Source organism: Parasteatoda tepidariorum, chromosome 10 (genome assembly GCF_982258835.1).
Source record: "Parasteatoda tepidariorum strain Cologne lab strain chromosome 10, Ptep-v5.0, whole genome shotgun sequence".
Taxonomy (NCBI): Eukaryota; Metazoa; Arthropoda; class Arachnida; order Araneae; family Theridiidae; genus Parasteatoda; species Parasteatoda tepidariorum.
Genome location: NC_141764.1, coordinates 74770771 through 74796286, shown reverse-complemented (window position 1 = coordinate 74796286; position 25516 = coordinate 74770771). Strand labels below are relative to the sequence as shown.

The window sequence follows — 25516 nt, the reverse complement described above, 5'->3', positions numbered from 1 at the left end:
GCACAGGGCGTGGATGTATCTCTCTGTGTGTTGCCTTCTGGTGTGTGATTTGTGAATGTGATTCACCCTATGAATGGATATCTGTGGAAGTGTTTACTCGCCTCTGTAACTTAGGTTTACAGGTGTCCATAGGGTAACGTTAAATTAGCAACATTTTCGGAATCCTCTGAGACGAAAAACGAGCTATCAGTTCAGTGTCTGCTGTCAGAAAAAAATGTCGCAAGGGAATTTTTTTCTAAAAATAATTCCTCCAATTTACTGTTAAAAGACGTGCTCGTTTGGCTAAAGCAAGATTTTCTTCCTAGACAAACATACAATACCAGGTAAAGAGGAAAAATCTTTTAAATGATATATTCAATAATTCATTACAAATATGAGCATGCACGGCTAATATAGTAAATACTGTCAGAACAAAGAAATAGACTAGTACAAATATTAAAATAAATTATAGGAAAAGCAAATCAAATAGGTCTAGAGAGCCAAAACTAAATAGAGGATTTTGCCTAAGTCAGAATAGAGAATACAAGTGCAGTTTATGAAAGTTTATTATAAAACTTTATAGATAGCAAGTAGATATGTTAACTCTTCTTGGTAATAAAATAAACAATAAATATGAAATGTACGAATGAATAGATTTACTGATGCAAAATGGAAATAAAGCAGTATTAGCAAAAACAGTATTCCAGAAAATGTATAATGCAATCATAGAAAGCTCCAATAAAGCGAATCAAACATCTAGATCTAAAACCTTAGTTTTATGCGAAAAATATGAAAATATGTTAAAAAATTCTAAACGTAGAATAATTTAAAGAATTTATGGAAATGAAAATAACTCAATATCCATTAATGAAAATGACACATGGTGGAAAAGATACAACCATGATGTAGAAAAATTATTTAAGAGGAAAAACATAAAATTTATCAAAGCCAAAAGAATACAGTGGATAAAACAAAAAAATCGAAAAATGACGGATCGAAAAATTACGAAAAATTACGAAAATTACGATAATATCTAAGAAAATCATTAAATAAAAATTATAAAAAAATACAATGAGATGAAAAACCAAAATCAGGTTGACCTGAAAAATAGAAAAAGAACTCTGGGGAGAGAGTGATGTAAAGTTTTTTTTGTACAGAAGGTCAAAGCCCTAAGTGGGCTGTAGAGCTGGAAAAGAAGACGATCTTTTTTAAATAAATTGGCTAAAAACATTATTTTACATCAGAACTATATGCACTGCCATGTTAAAGAGATATAACTATTAAATTATTAACACAATGGCAAGTGAGGCATGTATTGCCGTTGCTATAGGTAAATTAATGAAAATAGAAATAAAAACAAATTTGGTGTTTGTTAATAATTTATAAAATTTATATGTGGGCAAACATTAAAAATTTCCTTTATATATCTTGGCCTCGATTCGTTCTTGCAAAGAAAGTTAAACAGAGCGCATCGAAGATTTTGTGTAATTGGTTAAACCGTTCATAGAAAAGAACTTAAAGTAATTCTAATATCTTTTATTAGAACGGTGCTTCCAAAATCGAGACAACATCGTTCCCTTAATTCAGTAGTTCCCAAACTTATGACTTTTGTGTACCCCTTCTAAATGTTTTCTTAACGCTGTGTACCACTGATAAAAAAATTAATGTGTTGTTTACTATAAAAAAAATTGCACAAAAGTTAAATATCACTGCTGTTGACACCACTAAATATTAACTGTTAACAAAAAATAGTCAATAGAAAAATACGTAATCGTAAATTTTCATGACTAGCTTTGTTTTTGAATAAAATTTTCATTTGCTGCAAGATATTTCGCATAAGAACGCCTACCCCCTCTAAACTGTTGCCATACCCTAGGGCAGTGTTTCCCAAACTTATGACTTTTGTGTACCCTTTCTAAATTTTTTGTAGCGCTGTGTACCACAAATATAAAATGAATGTATTTTTTACTATAAAAATTTCCACAAAAGTTAAAAATCACAACTGGCTGTTGACACCACTAATTATGAACTGTTAACTCTGCAAAAAATAGCCTATAGAAAAATACGTAACCGTAAATTTTCACGGCTAGCTTTGTTTTTAAATAAAAAATTTTTGAAATTTTCGTTTTTTGCAAGATATTTCTCATAAGAGCGAGTACCCCCGCTAAACTGTTCCCGTACCCCTAGGGGTACGCGTACCACACTTTGGGAAACACTTCCTTAATTCAACAAATTATTGCAATGATGTTAGTAGTCGTAACTCTAATCCAAGTCTTGAACAGCAGCAATGAAGTCATTGGAAAACATGGTGGGTTGTCTGTAGTTTTGACAAATTTGATATTGATTACGCCTTTAGCGAAAAATTTTTATACCATTTTTCATTGCTGTTTATCTTAGACAGTGTACACTAGAAACCACAACTATTTGAAACTTAATGGATACACGTTCAACGCTCACTTTCTGCTTTAAAAAATGTACTATTACGTATTATTTTGCTCTGAATGCTCCACATTGACATGACTTTACATTAGCTTTAAATGCTCTAATGAAAGCTGGTTAATCAGTGACACGCATACTGTGCATGGAACTTCTGTTACTTTAATTTATAAACAGAAAAAGTGGTTGGGCTATCACTACTATATATCTGTGTTTAACAATTGTGCCCATTTTTAATTTGGACAACACTTGCACGTATAAAAAATAATGGATTAAAGTTCTAAAGCTATTAACTCATTATTTTTAGAAAACTTTTATACAGAAATCTCAAATGCTTCAATTTTCACGATCGATAACATCAATCGTCGTTTAAAATGAAACAATTAAGATAGCTCAGTGCTGCGCTTTTGGGTGACCATAAAAACCATTAATTAAAGCTGGAAGAAAAGAGTGCGAAATAGATTTTCCAGCCTTTGACTTATAAATATACATTCTCAACATTTCTTTCTATTGTCAGCTTAATTAAACTTTAAAGAAAAATGTTAAGCCTATTATTAGAAACTTTAACTAAATCTTCCAACTGATTTCTTGAAACTCTTTACCACGAACCGCGCAGTTAATCCCACATAATTAATTGGCGACCATTAACCAAATGAAATACTCGAGTCGAAACTTGAGAGTAAAATGTTTGCCAACGCTACTTAAAAGGAATATGGGCCATTCTCATTTGTTTTAGTGATAAATGGACGTGTTTTCTATTATCCATACAAAAGGAGAGAGTTTGTGTAAGAGCTTTAGGTAGAAATTTTAAACATATGAAATTAAGATTATTACATTTTGCAAGGTTGATGATTTTTATTAATTACTTTGCCTAAAATTACTTTTAAAATGAGATCGTCGCAAATGCTTTAGTGCTTAGTTAAACTAATATGTAAAATATCTTGCTATATTATGTTTTTAGATATAAAAAAGCTGCAAATTTCACCTTAACACTTGTGTGTTTTTTCTCCTCTTTTTAGATTATTATTACGCTGCTTTTTGTTATAAGTGCCATCCTATAAATGTAAACAATGAATTTTAATAAAATGTGTGCATTTTCGTACTTTCGAAAGTCTAGTATTCTATATGTGTTTATGTACTGTAACTAATGCACTATTTCCTTATTAATAACTGAGAAGCTGATACACTTAATATATTTTTTAGGAATACTAGTAAAAGAGAAAGTCAGAAAATATATAATATAAGGCGTCTCAAAGTAATATTTAAGCTAAAGTAATATTTAAGCTAAGGATGAGTCATTAGTAAAGGTTGTAGAAAGAAAAACATCAAAACCAGTTTGATAGCCTGCTGTAATTTGGAAATTTTTTCAAGCACTTAGCCTTTACTAGGCTTTTTCTCTCACTTAGATTGAGAAACCTAATTTATATACTTTTTTTACTTCATTTTTGACTAGAATTTTAAAATCATGCGTTAAAAGTAGTCTATGCGGAACTACATGGATAATTTTTTTTTTACTTAATGTAAGTATATTTATCAGGCTTGATTTTCTTCAAAATTCTAATTGCTTTTAATCAAATTTTAACAAAAACATATACGATCTATTTAAATGAATATTTAAGCGCATTAAAATTCAATTTTTAATCTTACCTACAAAAAGTCTTCTTATTAAATAGTACAACTGATATTCATATGAAATTATGCATCAAACGTAGTCAATATATAATTACTTGGATACATGATGTTCATTAAAAGTGGGAAAATATAAATTTGTATTTATTAATGGTTGTTTTCCTTTAAGGTTCATCTCAAATCGTATTTAAATAAAAATTTTAAAAAAATGTTTGAAATTAAAATTAATATTGAAGCACATTCTAACTCTACCTATATAAGAAATTTATATAAAATAGTGCTATCCTGAAACATATCGCTATTATAAAATTTACTGTTAAAAAAAATTCGTGTATAGTTGCAGCAATTTTTTGTGTTCAGCTAGACTAAATTTTTTACAGAGTATATAGTCGTATTTATTTACTTTGTCACTGTTGCAGTTTTGCTTATGTATTTATTAATTTTTCTTGTGCTTGTTTACTGTCTATGCATATTTTCAAGCGCATTAGAATCAATTTCTGTCTTCATCGCTAAAACATATAATTTTAAAAAAAATAGCCCATATTTAGTCATGCAGTAGAGTCCCGATTATTCGAGTTAATGACTTCGAGTTAATGATCCATGACTAACTCGGATAAACGAAAAACTCGGTCAAAGTGAAGAATATAAAAAAAGAAAGAAAGAATAAAGTACCATTGTAATATACTTAAGTACAAAATTTATACGAATACACCACATACAATTCATATTAAAATTAAAAAGTTTACTTAGCACTTAAAAAGAATTTTACTTTACGAGAATGGAAGAGTTTTTACTTAAAATAGTCCTTAACCGTTTTTTTGCATTGCATTACTTTGGCACTTTTCTGAAGAAAAGATTCGCCATTTTTTAGGGATAACGGGAAGGCTGGTGCTGCCTCTTCTTGTTGTTCAGTAACACTTCGATAGCGTTTAGTCCATCTATATGAGAGATTTTTATATGTTAATTTTCATCGTCACAGTCTTCACTTATCTTCACTAGTTTCATTTTTATTATTAACGATCATTTCATGTTGTCTCTTGTTGTCCGTCAGCTTGTTTTCCTGAGTGCTTGGAAGATGAAATTTAAAAATTTTTTCGGTGGAAATTTTAAAAATAAAAAATAAACTAGAACAAAAATCCTTGAAAGATTTGATAACTCGGTTAAAGCAGAAGCTTGGATAATCGCTCCAGGGACTCTATCGATAATTGAGACTCTACTGTATATTAACTAGTTAAGCATTCAATACTTAAAAATACATCTGATTTACCTCAATACCAAAAATGGTGGTAACTATGCACCAATTTACTCTTTTTATCATTACTTTTATTCTGCTTTGAGGGGGTTTCACAAATTTTTTGCCAATCACAAAACTATGTGCATAAAATCGTAGAAATGCAAAATAATTAGTTTTTAGTTTTATATAAAAAAAAGTATCAATTTAAACGTTTCTGCATTTATGAGTTAGTTGATCCACGTTGAATTAAAAATATTTTTTTTTCAAAATTTTTGTCACTGCTCAATTTTTTTGAAACATTTGTCTGGACTTCATATTATTTCTTGAACGCATTCACTCGTTCCATTCGAATTAATAGTTAAATTGAAGGTCAATCATGAGCTTCGTATTAACAAACGCACTTGAAACTTTCTTCCACTCTGAAAATTCTTTCTAAGTCTTGGTCCCTTCATCCACTGATTTCTCTGTAATTTCAGATTTACATTCCGAGTAAATAAATAAATTTTTTGAAGGTAAATAAGACTAAAATAAGGTCTTTTCTAGATAAATCTTATCATAATCACGTAAATCCACAGCGAACATTTAAGATCTTTTCACACTTAACTCTCTGATCATAATATTTTTATTTATTTATCTAATATTTTTTTAATAATATTCATCCAGAATATCTATATATATATATATATATATATATATATATATATATATATATATATATATATATATATATATATATATATATATATATATATATATATATATATATATATATATATATATATATATATATATATATATATATATATATATATATATATATATATATATATATATATATATATATATATATATATATATATATATATATATATATATATATATATATATATATATATATATATATATATATATATATATATATATATATATATATATATATATATATATATATATATATATATATATATATATATATATATATATATATATATATATATATATACATCAATGTTGCACAGAAACTGTATAAAAGCACATAGAACACTCGTTAGACTATTTGATATGTTATTAAATTTATTATATGTAATATTGATTATGCATTATTTGAGAATATTTTGTCTCAGTAATTAAATTAAAATTTCATGTCATTAGCATATTTAAGTTTTCAACTTTCCTGGAGAAAAGCGTTTCATTTTATATAGCAAATTCGCATTAATTTGCTAAGATAAAAACTGTTATTAAAAATTAAAATAACAACACCTGTGAACTTTAGCATCTGGAAGCTTTAAACTTGAAGATAATCACTTAGTCGTTACGTCGTTTCATACTATCAATAAGTATTGCAGTTTTACAACCTTCCTTAATGAATAATCACACAAGGAGCATGAATGTCCGTGTGTTCAGAAAGTTAATTCATTTAGTCTAGTTATTTTATTGATACTTCCGAAAAGATTTTGAGACAAAGCTATAAAACATAAGTAGTCCAGTTATTTAGGAACGAATATTTTATCCTGCATAAATTGAGTTTACTGCCTTCATTGCATTGAGTATTCTGAAATCAAAGTTCTCAATCCATTACTGTCCACGGTACATTTTATTAACTGTTATAAAAATACGCAAAAAATATCGACAGACGGTGGGCAAAAAAATTAGAAGAAGGAAAAGGGATAAACCAGAATAACTTTTGATCTAATGATCGGATTTTCCCTTTCTAGAACTCAATCTTAAGGGTTCAAACGGGTGACCTCAAATATGATAAATAATTATTGAAGATGCTATTATAAGTTACAAAATCACGTGATTTCAGGAACGTGATTTCTAATTTCTTGTTAAACTTTCCAAACACATATGTCCTGAAATATTGAATTCTAAACATGTACAATCTGGAACCTATAAACGGGAAGGCTGGTGCTGCCTCTTCTTGTTGTTCAGTAACACTTCGATAGCGTTTAGTCCATCTATATGAGAGATTTTTATATGTTAATTTTCATCGTCACAGTCTTCACTTATCTTCACTAGTTTCATTTTTATTATTAACGATCATTTCATGTTGTCTCTTGTTGTCCGTCAGCTTGTTTTCCTGAGTGCTTGGAAGATGAAATTTAAAAATTTTTTCGGTGGAAATTTTAAAAATAAAAAATAAACTAGAACAAAAATCCTTGAAAGATTTGATAACTCGGTTAAAGCAGAAGCTTGGATAATCGCTCCAGGGACTCTATCGATAATTGAGACTCTACTGTATATTAACTAGTTAAGCATTCAATACTTAAAAATACATCTGATTTACCTCAATACCAAAAATGGTGGTAACTATGCACCAATTTACTCTTTTTATCATTACTTTTATTCTGCTTTGAGGGGGTTTCACAAATTTTTTGCCAATCACAAAACTATGTGCATAAAATCGTAGAAATGCAAAATAATTAGTTTTTAGTTTTATATAAAAAAAAGTATCAATTTAAACGTTTCTGCATTTATGAGTTAGTTGATCCACGTTGAATTAAAAATATTTTTTTTTCAAAATTTTTGTCACTGCTCAATTTTTTTGAAACATTTGTCTGGACTTCATATTATTTCTTGAACGCATTCACTCGTTCCATTCGAATTAATAGTTAAATTGAAGGTCAATCATGAGCTTCGTATTAACAAACGCACTTGAAACTTTCTTCCACTCTGAAAATTCTTTCTAAGTCTTGGTCCCTTCATCCACTGATTTCTCTGTAATTTCAGATTTACATTCCGAGTAAATAAATAAATTTTTTGAAGGTAAATAAGACTAAAATAAGGTCTTTTCTAGATAAATCTTATCATAATCACGTAAATCCACAGCGAACATTTAAGATCTTTTCACACTTAACTCTCTGATCATAATATTTTTATTTATTTATCTAATATTTTTTTAATAATATTCATCCAGAATATCTATATATATATATATATATATATATATATATATATATATATATATATATATATATATATATATATATATATATATATATATATATGTATATATATATATATATATATATATATATATATATATATATACATATATATATATATGTGATATATATATATATATATATATATATATATATATATATATATATATATATATATATATATATATATATATATATATATATATATATATATATATATATATATATATATATATATATATATATATATATATATATATATATATATATATATATATATATATATATATATATATATATATATATATATATATACATCAATGTTGCACAGAAACTGTATAAAAGCACATAGAACACTCGTTAGACTATTTGATATGTTATTAAATTTATTATATGTAATATTGATTATGCATTATTTGAGAATATTTTGTCTCAGTAATTAAATTAAAATTTCATGTCATTAGCATATTTAAGTTTTCAACTTTCCTGGAGAAAAGCGTTTCATTTTATATAGCAAATTCGCATTAATTTGCTAAGATAAAAACTGTTATTAAAAATTAAAATAACAACACCTGTGAACTTTAGCATCTGGAAGCTTTAAACTTGAAGATAATCACTTAGTCGTTACGTCGTTTCATACTATCAATAAGTATTGCAGTTTTACAACCTTCCTTAATGAATAATCACACAAGGAGCATGAATGTCCGTGTGTTCAGAAAGTTAATTCATTTAGTCTAGTTATTTTATTGATACTTCCGAAAAGATTTTGAGACAAAGCTATAAAACATAAGTAGTCCAGTTATTTAGGAACGAATATTTTATCCTGCATAAATTGAGTTTACTGCCTTCATTGCATTGAGTATTCTGAAATCAAAGTTCTCAATCCATTACTGTCCACGGTACATTTTATTAACTGTTATAAAAATACGCAAAAAATATCGACAGACGGTGGGCAAAAAAATTAGAAGAAGGAAAAGGGATAAACCAGAATAACTTTTGATCTAATGATCGGATTTTCCCTTTCTAGAACTCAATCTTAAGGGTTCAAACGGGTGACCTCAAATATGATAAATAATTATTGAAGATGCTATTATAAGTTACAAAATCACGTGATTTCAGGAACGTGATTTCTAATTTCTTGTTAAACTTTCCAAACACATATGTCCTGAAATATTGAATTCTAAACATGTACAATCTGGAACCTATAACTCGAATTCGAATTTAGTACAGAACTGAACTTCAGCATAAAATATCAAACTAGAACCTTTAATGGAATTTGAACGAACAGGAATGTATAATAAAATCTTATCTAGATTTTTAAAGAAAGTAAAAAGGGCAAAAAAATTCGCAACCCATATTTGACTTCAGTATAAGCGGCATTTGCAGCTCTTAGAGCATTTTTTTACTTTGAAAAGTGCTTTGGCAAAGAATAAGTACCCCTTAATATGGCTTGTTCTATCCATAATCATTACCATCTAAAAAGATCCTCCCAGTGAACAACGTAACATAAACGATTTCCTATTTTATCTTAGAGTCTTTTGCTAGAATCTTTTTTGTTCGTTAGTTTTCTAAAAATTTTAAAGTTTAAATACTTGCATAATAGCATTATGAACACGAACCTCGCGAAAAAGAAAATCCAGACCCATAAACATAATTCAAATTCAAACATATAAAATTGTTCGAACGTCATGAAATCATTCTAGATCTTGGGGAAAAAAATGAGAAACACTAAAAAATGAGCAACGTTTTCTTTCACTACAGTATAACTTGCATTGGCAGCTTCTTGAACACATTTTACTAATTCCAGAAAAAACGTAAGAAAAAGATCTTCAGCAAAGAAGAAGTACCTCTTAACAAGATTTCAAACTTGCATCTCACCATCTCTATTCGAATCTATAGAAAGATCTTCCCAGAAAGCGTCACCAAATAAACGTCTTCCTTTTTTACCTTCTTTCATTCCGTAAGTGCCTTGCAAGTCTTTCTCTGAAATTCTTTCTACTTGTTAGATTTCCAAAGATTTTAAAGTTAAGTCCCCCTGAAACGGAATTCTACCCAACAAAGATAGAAAATCCACTCTAAGACTTCTCATTGGAGAAGAAAAGTCATTCAATGGGTAACGGAAGGAGGACGAGATTTTATTCCAGGGATCTTCAAGAAGGCTTTTGTCAGAAAATTTTGTTCGTCCAGAAACAATTATCTTATTGTTTAGAGGGTTGAGGGAGACTCCATAGAGTATCTGGAATTCCATTTCCAGTTTGAAGAAATATTACTCAAGGGTTGAGAAAAGAAGTTGTTGAAGCTTTAAAATGTTGATTATGGGGCTGCTCTTTTTGCTCAGCGAAAGGAATATTTTGTAATTTAGAGTTATGAAAATGTTCAAGATTGAAATTTTTAAATATCAGTCATGATTCGTTATTGGATGAAATATGCAAGAATGAATGAGAATTCTTCTTTTAACTTTGGCATGACATGCTAATTCATATAACTGAAACTTCCAAGTTATATTGTAAGTTCTAAATTTGCCATATTTGATCCTTTTCTTACGCTTCGTATGTACTTACATTGTTATTTGATGAAGAATGAAGATGAAGAGCAACATGCGTGTGCTTAGTCATAATTACTCGACTATCTTATTGCACTGAAATAAATACTCAAGTTATGTTGCTTGTTCTTGTTTTATCAGCTTAATAAATGTCTCTCTTTTTTGCACCATTAATTGCTTTACATCGTTAAATCCTAAAGAAGTTAAAAACGGTTTACTTTAAATATTCAAACCTACTTCACTTATTTATTTTTATCATTCTGTTTATCATTAATTTGATAATTATTATTCTGATTATCATTATTATTCTGATTTTTAATAATATTCTGATTATTAATTATATTCTGATTATTATTTTTATCTTGCTTGTTATCATGATATTTTTAACCTTTTGACGCAGAATTTTCATTAAACATATTTTTCATATTCTTTTAATTTTTATTTTTTTGTTATAATTTGTGGCAAAGTAAGTGAAACACGTTATATTTAGAATTTTGATTATTTCTGGTTATAAATTACAACATGAAAAACTGGTGTCCTTTTCAGCGCTAATGGCAAAATCCTTCCAGCACGGCTCTCTTCCTATCAATCACTTTTAAAATTTGCACTTATTCAGATTTGAGAGAAACAGTTATTTATTATTGAAATTTCATTAATTTATGAAATCAGTTATCAACAATGTTTTAAATATGAATGGAATTTTTTTTTAAAAATTACTTTCTTGGATTTTATATTTAAGTACAAACATAATTCCGATAATCTAACAAATTTTCAGTAACCGTTAGACTGTTCTTTATAATTTAAAAATACTAAAATATGTTTTATTATTGTTATTATTATTAATAATAATAATAGATGCATAGATATTGATATCACTCAGAATAACTTTTGATTTAAACTTGGTTGCTTTGTTCTATTGGGTTGGCAACTAAGTGCCCATCGTCCATATTTTTTTTAAATAGAATTCCGCAAGCTATTAAATGTTTTAAATACAATGTTTTAGAACATTTAAAAATAATTGCTCTATTCTAATAAATACATTTTTTTATGAGTTAATTTGTGTTAACTGTCCTATCATTTAAAGGGATTGTAAAATTGATAAAAATTAAAGTTTTTAATAATTTATACTTTTAATCAAGGTTCAAAGCCGCAAAAGCTGCTCGTAACATATGTGCAGTGTAGTTAATGGATCCTATATCAGGAAGAACAACTTGTGATTAGCATCTCAAGTTAACAAATGGCAACTTTCACCCAAATAAGTACCGCGTTTGAGTGAACAGCGATTGACCCAATGAACACCGATTAAACCAATTTTTATTAAACCAAACCAAAGACTAAGTGCTCACACATCTTAAAAGGTTTAAACAAATGGTGGCAAATTGGTTGCTAACACAACATTAAATTGTATTTTACGATTTAGCATAGATTTAGTGGTGGAATGGTTATACTCAAATATACCAAGACATTTTAAATACTATTGAATTAAAAATTAGACATAAAAAAAGAACTTTTTCTGAATGCACAAGCCTTTTTTTTTTATAAGATAGAATTCTTGCAACAAAATATGAAGAATAGCCGTAAACTAGAAAAACGGTTTCCATAGTTTAGTCAACAACAGTTCGAAAGTTTGAGCCCCGAGTTTTAATTTTCCCTTTAGCATATGTCGATATCGAGAAGGAGTCGAAAATTTTTCGCAACAAGTAATTAATTTTTCCCGAGGTAATCCCACGCAGGATGTAATTTTTAATAATTTATTATTTCTTCTTGTTTTTTTCTCATAATGATAAAAAAATTGGAACTGTAGTCGTGGAACTTGTTTAATGATTTCAAACTATATAATTTTGAAGAACATTATAAGAGAACTAGTGGGCTGCGCCCCCTGATCGCTAACGCTCACCAGCCCCCGAAAATTGTTACGCAATCTTATATGGTTTGCTTCGCAAACCACGCTCCCTTCGCTCGCTACTAGCTTAGGTACATTGCGAATACACAAAATTCTAAGAATTCAAAACAATCATTCAAATCCATATAACAACTTTTTTTTAAAAAAAAAATTCTTTCTTAAAAAAAATCTTTTTAGTAAATACTAAGTCGTTAAAATAAATTTGAATTCAAATAAATGACATGTAATTCGTTAAACCTATTAGAAATGTGCTGTAGTATAAAATCTTAAAGCGTAACAGCACCACTGAGACTCATTTTTCCATGAATAACTAATAACAATAATAAAACAAATAAATTCGTGATATAAATCAAAAATCGACAAATAAATTCGTAATATATAAATTCGTGAAAAAAAGCGCTTTTGACAAAATACTAAAATATAGATCTATCGACAAAGACTACTCACTTCTGCCTAGCTTAAGGTTATTTCAGTTTCCGTTTTTAAAAGCGCTATACGTTGAGCCACCTCAGCTAGATTTGGCATGTGACATTTTTGGCGGCAATCATTGGTCAATTTTCTAGCGTTGCCATTCGAGGAGTTGTAATGAGGCTTCTTTTTGTCACCGTGTGTAAGAGAAATATATATATAGATTGTAATAAAATTGAGTAAATCATGTAAGAAATCAGATAATTTTAAGTTATGGAATTTAAAATTAGTCAAATTTTTAAATTGTTATTCTTCAAGGCTGCTAGTTCCATTCGAAGTTTGCATATAGTGCAATAAATTTGAAAATATTAAAATAGATGTAAAAATTTGTATTGTTTGTGATTCAAATTTTCTCTCCCATTTTTACATTAAAAAAATAGAAGGCAACAAAATTTCGCAAAAATTTTCAAACTCAATTTACTGGAAATAATTCCATGCAAGAAAAATGTTTTAATAATTTATTATTTCTTCTTATTTTTTCCCATCATGCTTTAAAAGAACTGTTAATTTTTACATGATTTAAACTATATAAATTTAACTATAATATAAAATCAATAAGTGTGATAATAATTTAGAAAATGATGTAAGAAATCAGTTATAAAATTTAAAATTAATCATATTTTTAAACTGTTTTTCTATTCAAAATTTGTATACAGTACAATAAATATGCAAAATTAAAAGAAATATGAAAAAATTATTGTTTGAAGTGTAAAATTTTTCTCCTATTCTTAAAAAACGTTTTTTACATGAAATTACGAGTACATTTGAATCATCGAATTTTAGAGTTGCATATAAAAGCTGATTAAAATTTTTAACAGCCTCACTTAAATTGTAATTTAATAGTGTATTTAAAATTAAAAAATAATTACGTTTCTTATAAATTTAATAGCATAAATTAATGATAAAATCAAACTAATATCTTTAGTTAAAAATGTATTAAGATAATTTATTAATGATCTTAATAAATTAATAATTAAATAATAAGTTATTTTTTTAATAATTAATTTATTAAGATCATTAATAGATTAATTTATGATATGATCATTAATAAATTAATTTATTAATGATCTTAATAGCATAAATAGCAAAATTTATGATTAAAAATTTAACTGTCTAGATAAACTTCCAATCACCCAAACTATGTTTTGACAAGTTTTTTTTTGTAAATTAAACGACCTAGATTTCACAGAAATCTAGTTGATCTGAAAATTTATCAAACCCATTTGCAAATTAAAGTTCAGTAAAAGCTTCAAAATTTGATTACATACTTTCAATAAAAAAAATTACTTGGTACCCTATCGCTTAATTCCATAATCAAGCATTTAATTTTCTTGCCGGCATACTTTTCGTAACTATTACTAAGTTTTCTTTCGCTTTCGCTCTCATTTTTCACTTGAATTTGAAGCTTCATGTTATATTACGTTAAACCAGCCTGAGGAAACATAAATTGAATTTATTTTTCTTGTAGTTTCCAAGTATTTTAAAAGTTTAAGGAAAAACATTTCTGGAGAAATTGATTTTGAGATCACGTAGCTCTCAAAATATTTCTGCATTTTTATTTCTTGCTTGTGTATTTCATTTACTAAGGCGTTATATAAGTAATTTTGAGAATTATAAAAATTTAAGATACGGTGTTGCTTTTTTTGAGATACCGTTTAGCAAAAGTATGATCGAAAACTAATTTTCAGTCATTTCGTAACTAAATTTTCGCAGTAAGGTAATTGAACAGAATTAAAATAAAATTTTGAGATGTGTTTAACATAATGAGGAGATTAAGAAATTTTAATTATCCTTCTAATTTTTATTTTTTATTTTACTCATTTGCGTTATAAATTGTGTAGTAAATTTTTGCGCTAATGAATTTTGTTTATTCACTTGATTTTATTTGATTTCAGCGAGTCCTTAAAATATCTCATTAAAAAATTTTCAATTAAATTTTCTTTAATCTTTTACTCTATAAAAATAAGAAAGTAAAATCATTAAATACATGTCTATAACAGATGAAATACCTGTATAAACATTCTTTAAAATAACAAAAACCACAATTGAATTGATACAATTAACATCGATTTACAATTTATCATGGGTAGCCTTAAATTTTGACTTCTTTTTAAAAGTCGACTTTTTGTTACAAATAATTTACAGTTTTTGAAAATAAAAGATAAAAATAAAAGCTATATTTTTCAAAGATTTCTTCCTTAAGACATTTTATTTGATATATTTTTCTCCAAGAAACATTCTTTCTTCCCTAACAAGAGCTGCAGGATGCTATATTTATCTCGGAAATCAATAACATTGCATTTTGCAGTAAATTTTATCTCTTATACAAATGAGATAAGGGCGGAAGTGAAACACGTTAATTCTAAAGTAAATAACAGTAAAATGAACTTTAAATTCTAATATTATTTGCAAAACTTTCCTGACAAATGAACATGCATTACTTAATTTAGCAATTCAGAGTAAAAAAGTATTAATTAAATTTTAACTCAATGAAACGTTATCATTTAATAAAATATGAATTTAGTTAGATCAACGAAAAATAAACTAATAGGCAAACGAAATTATTTATGTTAGCTATTTGACTTCATTTTCTCATCAAAAATATTGTTGCCTCTTTGAAAGATCTTGCATTGTGATTTCTCTTAATTTCTAAAACTAACATGGCAACGTTAAAAAATTTTTAGCAAAAACTTATCACATGAAACTGTTTAAATTATAGGACTTACAAAAAAAATACCCACAGTGCCTAGTTCTAATCACCATATTGTTTGTGATACATATATTTCAAAGTAATGGCAATTAGAAGAAATATTTTCTATTTCTCTCAGATATAGAAAATATTTAGGGGTATATTTTAGTATAAGTATGCAGTGTCGTAAACCGAGTCTTTTTTTCCAAGAAAATTGGTATAAAAAGTCATATTCTTTAAAAAAAATCAGCATAAATAGTCATATTTCCCTAGTAAATTGTCATAAAATATCATATTTTTCAAATAAATTGGCATAAAATGTCAGTTTCAAGAGTTTCCATGGTGTTATATAAAAGAAAATATTGTTATACAAAAAAAAGCAAATGTCCAAATAGAAGTCCGAAAAAAGTGAAATGAAAAGAGCGTAAGCACCAAAAATTAATGCTTTTCTTCTCGCTCTCCTAAGAAATTTTCTCTTTCAGACTTGGAGCTTTTTTTCTCATTATTATTATTAAAAAAACATTATATATCAGATTCACGCAGTCACACTTTTTCTTTTCGTGAATAAAATGCTTCATTCAAGCAAAGAAGAAAGTCTCATTACTTTATTTAGAATACATAAATGAAATTTCGTTTTAAACCTTCTTAAATCAAAATTACCACCTTTTGAAACACAAAAAAGTCACTATTTTGTCTTAAGTTTCGATCCTATCTTTTTCCAAATACAATATATCACCTTTCGCTGATGCTTTTAGTTTGAAACATTTATATATTTGTTGTACGTGTTCAAATCATTACAAAATAGTTTAAAAGCACAATCTGCATTCTGGGATGGCAAAATTTTGACAGATTAGATTAGTTATTACCTCAAATAATTAAAACCACATCTTAAGTGCATTAAATTAGTCCTAAATTAGCATGTTTTGTGCATTAGATAATAAGTCAAATTTTTCTCTTTTTACCCATTGTACATAAGAAAAAAGGCATCTCTCTGATTCTTACAAAGAAAGTTAATCTAAAATTAGGGTGATTGTAAATAAAGAAAAAATGCTTTGAAATCAATTAGCTACAGTTAAAAGTAGTTACAGTTTGGTTATTTTCAAAAAAAAATTTTAAAAATGAAGATAATATTATAACATATATTTAATAAATTTTAACATGAATTTAGTAATTAATAAAAGTAATATTCTGACCTAGAAAAGGAAAATAAAGAAAATTGTTTAATGCATATACATCCCCTGTAATGTTTTTGACGGATGGGCCTCGGCACTTTTTGTTATTATTTCCCATATTTCTTCACAAATTGCCGTAACCGCAGGGATCCAGAACCTTTTTCGTTGACTCAATTCAATTATAAATTTTCTCCACCATGCCTTACTTTTTTTCTTTTCTCACTTGACAGATGAGACTCTTCCCAGCAAAAACATAAGTTCTGGCCATCTTCGAAATTACTGACGGTACTGATTGAAAAGTGAAGGTGCAAATTACTGTCAGCTGGGTTGATTGCTGGGCCACCCTATGAACTTTTGCCAACATTGTAGGAAGTGTAGGGCCTGTACATTACAAACAGCCGCATCCCGTCAGTCTGAATCTACCCAATGGGCCACCAAGTTAAAGTTGTCTGCTGCCGCCAGTGAAGCGGTCGAGCGAGTAACTGTAACTCTGAATTTATTGTTTAGAAAAAGAAGCACGTTGGATTCTTATAATTTTCAAAAAAGGTAAGGTTTTATTTTTTTCTATTACATTGAAGTTATTATTTTAATCATTTTTGATTTACTATTGTTTAAATATGTTTACGACGTGCAGATTTCGGTTTACAAAGAACCGCGTTTGAAGTGCTGTTTTGGCGCTATGTTTTAGATTGGCAATCATCTTTATTCAATTAATACATCATAATTAACTAATTAACACCTTTCTAAGATAGAATAATAAAAAATATTAAATTTAATTCAATGAAAATGTACAGACAAATGTTTTATCAACACCAAGATCGCCGCCAAATTTTTAGCGACAATCGAGCAGTAGCACGCCAAAAACAAATATAAATTCTGTTGTATGATGACTCTTTAAGTGCAATTCATAATATGTTGTAGCATATGATATAAATCAGGTTTATCTAAGTATATTATGAAAATAGGTATGTATAATAATCAAGAATTTTCATTAAAACTTATTTCTTTATGTTAAATAATATTTAGATTTTAGTTAACTAATTGCTGTTAGTAATATTAAAAATTGTTTCTGTTATATGTATTTCATTTTAATGAAATTTTTGAGCTAAATTCAAGTGTAAAAATAGGTAAAGGTTTAATAATTTATACTAAATAGTTTAAATTAAGATGAAAAATTTATTTGTACATGTTAATATAAATAATTGCGAAGAATCGTGCTGTGAATTCTTAAACAACCTAAAAAAATATAGATTATGGAAAGTTTTTTAGCACGCAGTTGCTCATACTTAATTGTATATTGGCTAACCCCACTTATACAAAAAAAAAATATTACAAAATTCTTTTATATTTTGAAATCAATGTTAAGTTACTTCATAATTTTTGTTAAGAGTTAAGTGAATAATGTTTTTATTGTGAATTTCAAGTTAATATTCATATAAAATAATACCCGATTTTTATAGGGATTACAAAAATATATAAAAGTTCAATACAATATGAAAACAAAATTCATACTCAATAAAAATAACAAACAACTCTTTTTCTATTAGTTTTAAAAATGTTAGAAAACCTGTTAGCGCTCTCCATGAATTTCTATAGGTTTTCTTATTTCTTGCTGTGTTTATTATTAATTTAATGAACTCGCACTCGTATTGGTAACATGCGATCAAAATTTCTACTTTTCGACTAGTTAGAGTACTAAAATCTACAGGAGCTCTGTACTTGTTGACAATTTAAATTACAATCATTTCCTGACCGCTATAGACAGAATATAATACCATTTTATTTACAAGTACAACTTCTTAAAAGGATGTTTGACCACTTTCGAAGTAGCCGAGGTGCTTCAAATTTAACTTGTATTCTATTGAGAAAACAAGTTATAACTGCTTCCAAATCACTGAAAGCTAAATTTATAATAATTTTTTGCAGAGAATCTTTCAGTGGAAATAAAAGTTTTTCAATTAACTCCTTGAAAGATTTTCAATGCTAACCTTATATTTTGTGATCCTAGAGCCGAACTTAGAAAATTTTGTTGTTTTATTGTTGACAATTCTGTTAAGAAAATTTCCTGACCTACAAGTTATTTTTCTCATTCTAATTTCTGAAAAATATTATTCTAATTTTCATTCAAACGTTTTGAGTGCCCGTTGTGTAATGCTTTTTAAATTTTTGCTGAAAGTTAAGCGAAATTTTTTTTACTGTATATCTCAAGTTAATATTCACATGAAAGTAAGACCTTTTTTTTTCTTTTACCTCTTTAAATGTTAGAAAACCTGTGCCAGTCCTCCATGAATTTCTGTAAGTTTTATTACTTAATGTATTTATTATTTATTGAATTATCTCGCTTTCATGTTTGTAACAATGGTAACTTGCAATTGAAATTTCTACTATTTTCCAACTGAGTGAAGTACTGCGTCTCTGTTCTCATCAACTTCACTTTCCAAGTAGCTGAAGTGCTCCAAATTCAACTCTTATTCCATTGACAACTTACATCTTATCACTTAAAGGAATTTTTTTTTTTCTTAAACTAAATATCAAATCCTTATATTGAGCTTTGTATGGAAGTGCTAGACTAATATAATTATTAATAATAGTTTATTAGACACAATATGCTTTAATATTAGATTCCATTGAACACTAATTTAAACGTAAATTTACGAGTAGTTTGAAACACGGCTTAACGAAAAAATCTAGCCGCTTTTTTTTTTATTGATAATTTTCTTATTTTATTTTCATAATCTGTTTTGGCTTGAGCAAAATAGTTGTTGTTTGCCTGTCAGTCTGACCACAGCAAAGTGAGGGTTTAAACGCACATATTTTAAATTATTGTACTAGGGGGCGAACCATATGGAAACGACAAAAATTTGATTATAATCAATTTGAAAAGTTTTTTTCAAAATAAATTAAATTTCAAAAATGACTTTTATGTGAAACTGTTCTATTTTACATAAATTAAATTGAGAAAAGCAACTATTACCAACCAATTCCCCTGATAAAAATTTTTAAATTTATTAATAGTTAAAATGATTTATCAATTAACTTATTTTTTTTTTCATCATCTGCAGAATCTTTGATGTGCATAAATAATTTAATATTATTTTGAGAAGTAATATTTTAATTATTATTATTTGAATTATGATTTTAAAGAAGGATCAAGGACATTTTAAGGTATTAAGCGAATTCATTTATAAAGTACAGTGAATTCTCACTTATGCACCAGTCTTTGGGACCAAGAGAAAAAGCGTATAAGATTTAAAAAACAGTAAGTTCATGCAAATAAGAAAAGCTTCAGATTCAGCAAAAGCTAAATTTACAATAATTTTGTGCCGAGAATCTATTAGTGGGAATAAAAAAATAAATTTCAATTAACTCTTAGGAAGATTTTCAATGCTAACCTTATATTTTGTGTTTTTTTTTATTGTTGACAATTCTGTTAATAAAATTTCCTGGTCGAAAAGTTATTTTTCTCATTCTAAATTTCCTGGCCTACAAGTTATTTTTCTCATTCTAATTTCTAAAAAATATTTTAATTTTTATTCAATCTTTCTGTGTGTCCATTGGGTAATACTTTTTAAATTTCTGCTAAGAGTTTACCGTAAAATATTTTTACTGTATACAAGGTAATATTTACATAAAAATATGACCTTTTTTTTCCTTTTAGCTTTTCAACCTGTGCCAGTCCACCATGAATTTCAGTAAGTTTTTTAACTTTTATCATATGCAGAATCTTGGATGTACATAATTAATTTAATATTAGGTACTTTGAGAAGTAGTATTTTAATTATTATTACTTGAATTATGATTTTAAAGAAGAATTAGGGACATTTTAATGTATAAAGCAAATTTATTTATAAAGTGCAGTGAATTCTCCCTTATGCATCAGTTTTTGGGACCAAGAGAAAAAGTGTATAAGATTTTAAAAACAGTAAGTTCATGCACATAAGAAAAGCTTCAGATTCAGCGAAAGCTAAATTTACAATAATTTTTTGTGGAGAATCTTTAAGTGGAAATAAAAAAATAAATTTCAATTAACTCTTTGGAAGATTTTAAACGCTGACCTTATATTTTGTGATCCTAGAGGCGAACTTAGAAAATTTTGTTGTTTTATTGATGACGATTCTGTTAATAAAATTTCGTAGCCTGCAAGTTATTTTTCTCATTCAAATTTCTAAAAAATATTATTCTAATTTTTACTTAATCTTTCTGGGTGTCCGTTGTATAATGTTTTTTAAATTTCTGCTAAAAGTTTACTGAAAAAAATTTTTACTGTATATCTCAAGTTAATATTTACATAAAAATAAGACCCTTTTTTTTCCCTTTTAGCTCTTCAAATGTTGGTAAACCTGTGCCAGTCCACCATGAATTTCTGTAAGTTTTATTACTTTTATCATCTGCAGAATCTTTGATGTGCATAAATAATTTATTATTTTGAGAAGTATTATTTTAATTATTATTATTTGAATTATGATTTTAAAGAAGGATTAGGGACATTTTAATGTATTAAGCGAATTCATTTATAAAATACAGTGAATTCTCATTATGCTTCAGTCTTTGGGACCAAGAGAAAAAGTCCATAAGATTTTAAAAACAGTAAGTTCATACAAATAAGAAAAGCTAGATAGAAAAGTTTCAATAGCTGAATAAAACTACAAATAGTCGTGAATAGCGGCTAAACCTTCTAATTGTTTTTAATGATTTCGAGTAATGTTTTTGTCATCTCTGTTTTCGCGTAAACTGAGTAATAGTAATCGCTATAGCTTTACATTCCTTGACCAAAAACTAACGTTTTAATTGGTGGTGGGAAAGACACTGCTAGATAAATTTTGAAAGCATATGGGTGGTATATATGGTGGTTTCAATGTGGGTGGTGTGATAGATAAGACACCTTATTCAAATTCATATAAAAAAAATGTCTTCCTAGAAACAATAAAGGTGAAAAAAATCCCATAGGGAAGAAAAATGAACTGTATTACTAGATCCAGTAACTTATTTCCTTTTATCTGTAACGAAGATTGTTTATTTGCTTTAAACTGAAAACTTTTTCTAAAAAATGGGATTATTTTTTTCTATTTAAACAAAAAATAAAATCAAAATTTTAGACTTTTAAAAATAAATTGTGTGCTGAATTGAAATATTTATTTTCTGAATGATGCATAAAGAATTATAATTATTATTATTTTCCTATATAATGATCAAGGGCCTTTGAAAACCTTTGTATATATGCAAAAGGCACATAAAAGAGGTGGCGCAGAAGTGATTGGTCACTGTATGTAGTTTTCTATTTTAATAATGGTTATTAATTTTCATTTTAATCGTTCACTTCCCTATTCAATGAAAAAAAGTGTTATATTTATAAATTTTATTGATGTATATAAAATATTTTTTTAAAAATTTTATTAAGTACAGTAAGATTTTGATTGTGAAAACACAATCATATTTAAAAACCTACCTTGTTAACATAGCTTAAAAACGTGTAGGTTAAAGAGAGAAAAAAAAGTAACGACAAAGTACTGATTTGAAGCATCTTGAAACTAACCTGTACAATATTGAATGCCTTCTAAGACATTATTTGGTAGAAAAAATTTTTGCGATAAGAACAATTTTTTAGTCCAAGCAAATAAAATGCCCCGTGAAAGTTAAAAAATTCTTAATAAAATGTGTAAGTAAATTTAATTTATGGTAACTAAGAAATAATGTTAATAACACCTACATTTCACTTATTTATCTATTCTTCAATAGTACAAAATATTTTTATTTGGCAATAATATATACACCTACCTTTTTAAAAACAAAAAAGTTTTCTTGAAACAGAAGTTTAAAATGTAAACACATTAGGAATCTCTAAACTAACATTTAAGTGCGACAGAAGCAAAAAGATTATAGAAATCTTACGATTTTATGAGTTAAACGAGATGAAAAACATCAGAACCAGTTTAATTGCATATTGAAATGTTGAAGTTTTTAAAGATTCTTTTTTAACTTTCCGCCCTATAAACGGGTTGTGGTTGTGTGACGTGGGCGACCCTGCTTCACCACAGGTGCCCACTGGGTAACGAGAAGAAAGTAGTAGTTCTGGCATTCCTGTGGCCAATGGGACAACCCCCCAATGCCTGCAATTTAAAAAAAAAAAGGGAAAAAAGTCTATAATAAGGAAACGCCCATTGTAACGCTCCTGTCCTTGGGCAATCAAACAGGTTTAAATGTTTTCAGTCTAATTTTTCTCTGAATTATTCATTAGATTTAAATAAGTTTTGTTTCTTTTTATTTGTGGCCCATAATGTGTGTATCCTATTACAGAGTTTATTTGCTAGAATTCGAAAAGTATATGTTGAAAGTGGTTAATGTGCAACTCCTGCTATTCTAATCTACAGAAAATGACAACTAATTTTTCTGTATCAAATAAAAATGCAGTGTACCTCCTCGAGAAGGGCCAACCGTCCTCACTGCCCTTTGACGACACTGTCTGATAATATTCCTTTTAAAAAATTTAATGTGTAAATGATGATTACACACTTTTAAAATTATTCGTGTTAATAAGTTTGATTCAGATACCATTACAAATATTTACTTTGTTAATTCTCAACTGGTTAAATTTTTAAAAGATTTTTTTAGTATCAATAAGTTTATTAAAAGATTTTTTAAAAAAATTTGAAATGAATATTTTTTTTAAAAATATGTACCTTTCAATATTTATTTTTAATTAATCGTTTATTAGTTAATAGTTTAAATTATGGAAAAAGCCTTCGAGTTTAACAATATTTTTTTCTATTGCACAATGTTTTCTATTGCACAATGATTTTCTATTAGCATGTTTTTTTTCTTTGTAAGCTACAAATTTTTCTCATTTTGATAATGGGTGAGAACTACTTTTTGAAATATACATGTAAAATAGTAGGTATAGGATGGTAATTTTACAGTCGTTAAGAATCGAATTCAGCTGTTACATAATAGTACACATTTTGTTAACTATTTACGGTGTTAATTAAAAGCCCTTTAAAAACTCGGTGTACCCTTTTTTTTTTAGGAAGCGCCTTTCCCTTTTTTATTCCTAGGCATAGTAATGGAGTATTTAACAAATATTTTTTGTTAAAAGAAGGAACTAAATTAATAAAAAAATTTGAAGAAAAGAAATTTCATCAGAGATGTAAACAATGTTATTAATATTTATGTAAACTTTTCATTTTTTGTCTTACATCTATACCAGTTATATAAAGACATTACGGAAATCGTGACATTGGTCAAATCTGTCGTTATTCTTATCTAGTTCTTGTGTTTTTTATATGAGGAAAACATTAATTTCACAAAGCATCACCATTAAAGTAATTTAAGAATTTATTGATTTATAAAGTTATTACAGAATTGTAAAATTATCTGCCTTTTTAACTAGCAAATTTTGAGCAACCTTTTTTCATATGGTTTCAATTCTGGTTTCAATTCAATACATATTATTGTTTTGATGCCTATTTTAATATGAAAAATGTTGTAAATTTTGAAATTTTTTTTGTCAAGGGTATACAATTAAAAATTTAATCATAAAAGTAAAGCGAAAAAGAAATACTATTGATACATTCGTGCATGTAAGTAATATATATTTAAAAGTAATTTTTCTTCTACAGCTTTCCTTGAAACAATAATTTACATTAGAATATCATAATTGTTTTAAATATTAAATGCAATAAAATTGAGCACCATAAAATTAATGAAGAAAAAACTGCATGTTTTTTAAAATTAAATATTTTCTGAGAAAAGGTGAGCACAAAATTAAACACCCTGAATAACTTTTCATTTAACAGTTAGATTTTCATGTACTAGTTGTCAATCTTAATGGGTTCGTGAGTCAATATTCAATAATTTCATTCAGAAAGGAATTTTATGTTCAAAATCTTTCTAAATTATAAGACAGGTGTATGTTTTGCATGGTGTTACTAATTTGAAGACTAATTTGATGAGTCAAAATTTATCAATGAAATGATAAAAGCAAAAACTTTTCGATAGAAATTTTAGTTTTAAAAGCTCATTTTCACAAAAATACTTATGTTTTTAAAATATACGATTTGCATAATTTTTATTTTATTATCCTCTCTTTCAGGAGAACTCTTCTGTGCTATTCCAAGTGATTCTATGTAGACAAAGATATGATTTCTCTGTTGTTTTTATTATTTTTAAAATTAAATTGAAATTTGTGTAATATTTGTATTGATTAAGGTTATGTCTTTGTATTTATATGTCTTTGTATAATAAAATGTTTGCAAGAGACAATGTTGATTATTCATTTAACTAATTTCAGGGTACATTCAATTCATTACATGACTGGTTACATTAGTGCATTTTTGTTCAATACACCTATTTTTTGTTAAATTTGCTGCAAGACTAAATATAATCAGTAAAACATGAATTCATGATCAGTATCGCACTAAATGATCATCTCTGGACAGCCTCTTAATATTATCGGCTGTAGGTTGTATTTATTTTTGTATAGGGTACAATAGTATCACTAGATTCACAGCTTTAATTTTAAAACA

The 25516-nt window shown here is 27.1% G+C and overlaps 1 protein-coding gene and 1 long non-coding RNA gene across 13 annotated transcripts in view; one reads left to right on the top strand and one right to left on the bottom strand.

Moving 5' to 3' along the window:
• The window catches only part of LOC107448889 (ras-specific guanine nucleotide-releasing factor 2), a 366035-nt gene that overhangs the window by 194240 nt on the left and 146279 nt on the right, over positions 1-25516 (bottom strand). The gene's annotated exons all lie outside the window — the stretch shown is intronic.
• On the top strand, positions 17174-25253 carry LOC147803027 (uncharacterized). Of its 5 annotated transcripts, none has more exons than XR_015429630.1 (5): positions 17174-17543; positions 19263-19292; positions 20656-20689; positions 21318-21362; positions 25084-25253. It is a non-coding gene; the product is annotated as an uncharacterized LOC147803027 (long non-coding RNA). The 5 variants fall into 5 exon arrangements; XR_015429634.1 differs by lacking the exon at positions 17174-17543 and adding an exon at positions 17575-17962; XR_015429632.1 differs by lacking the exon at positions 19263-19292 and having other exon boundaries at positions 17256-17543.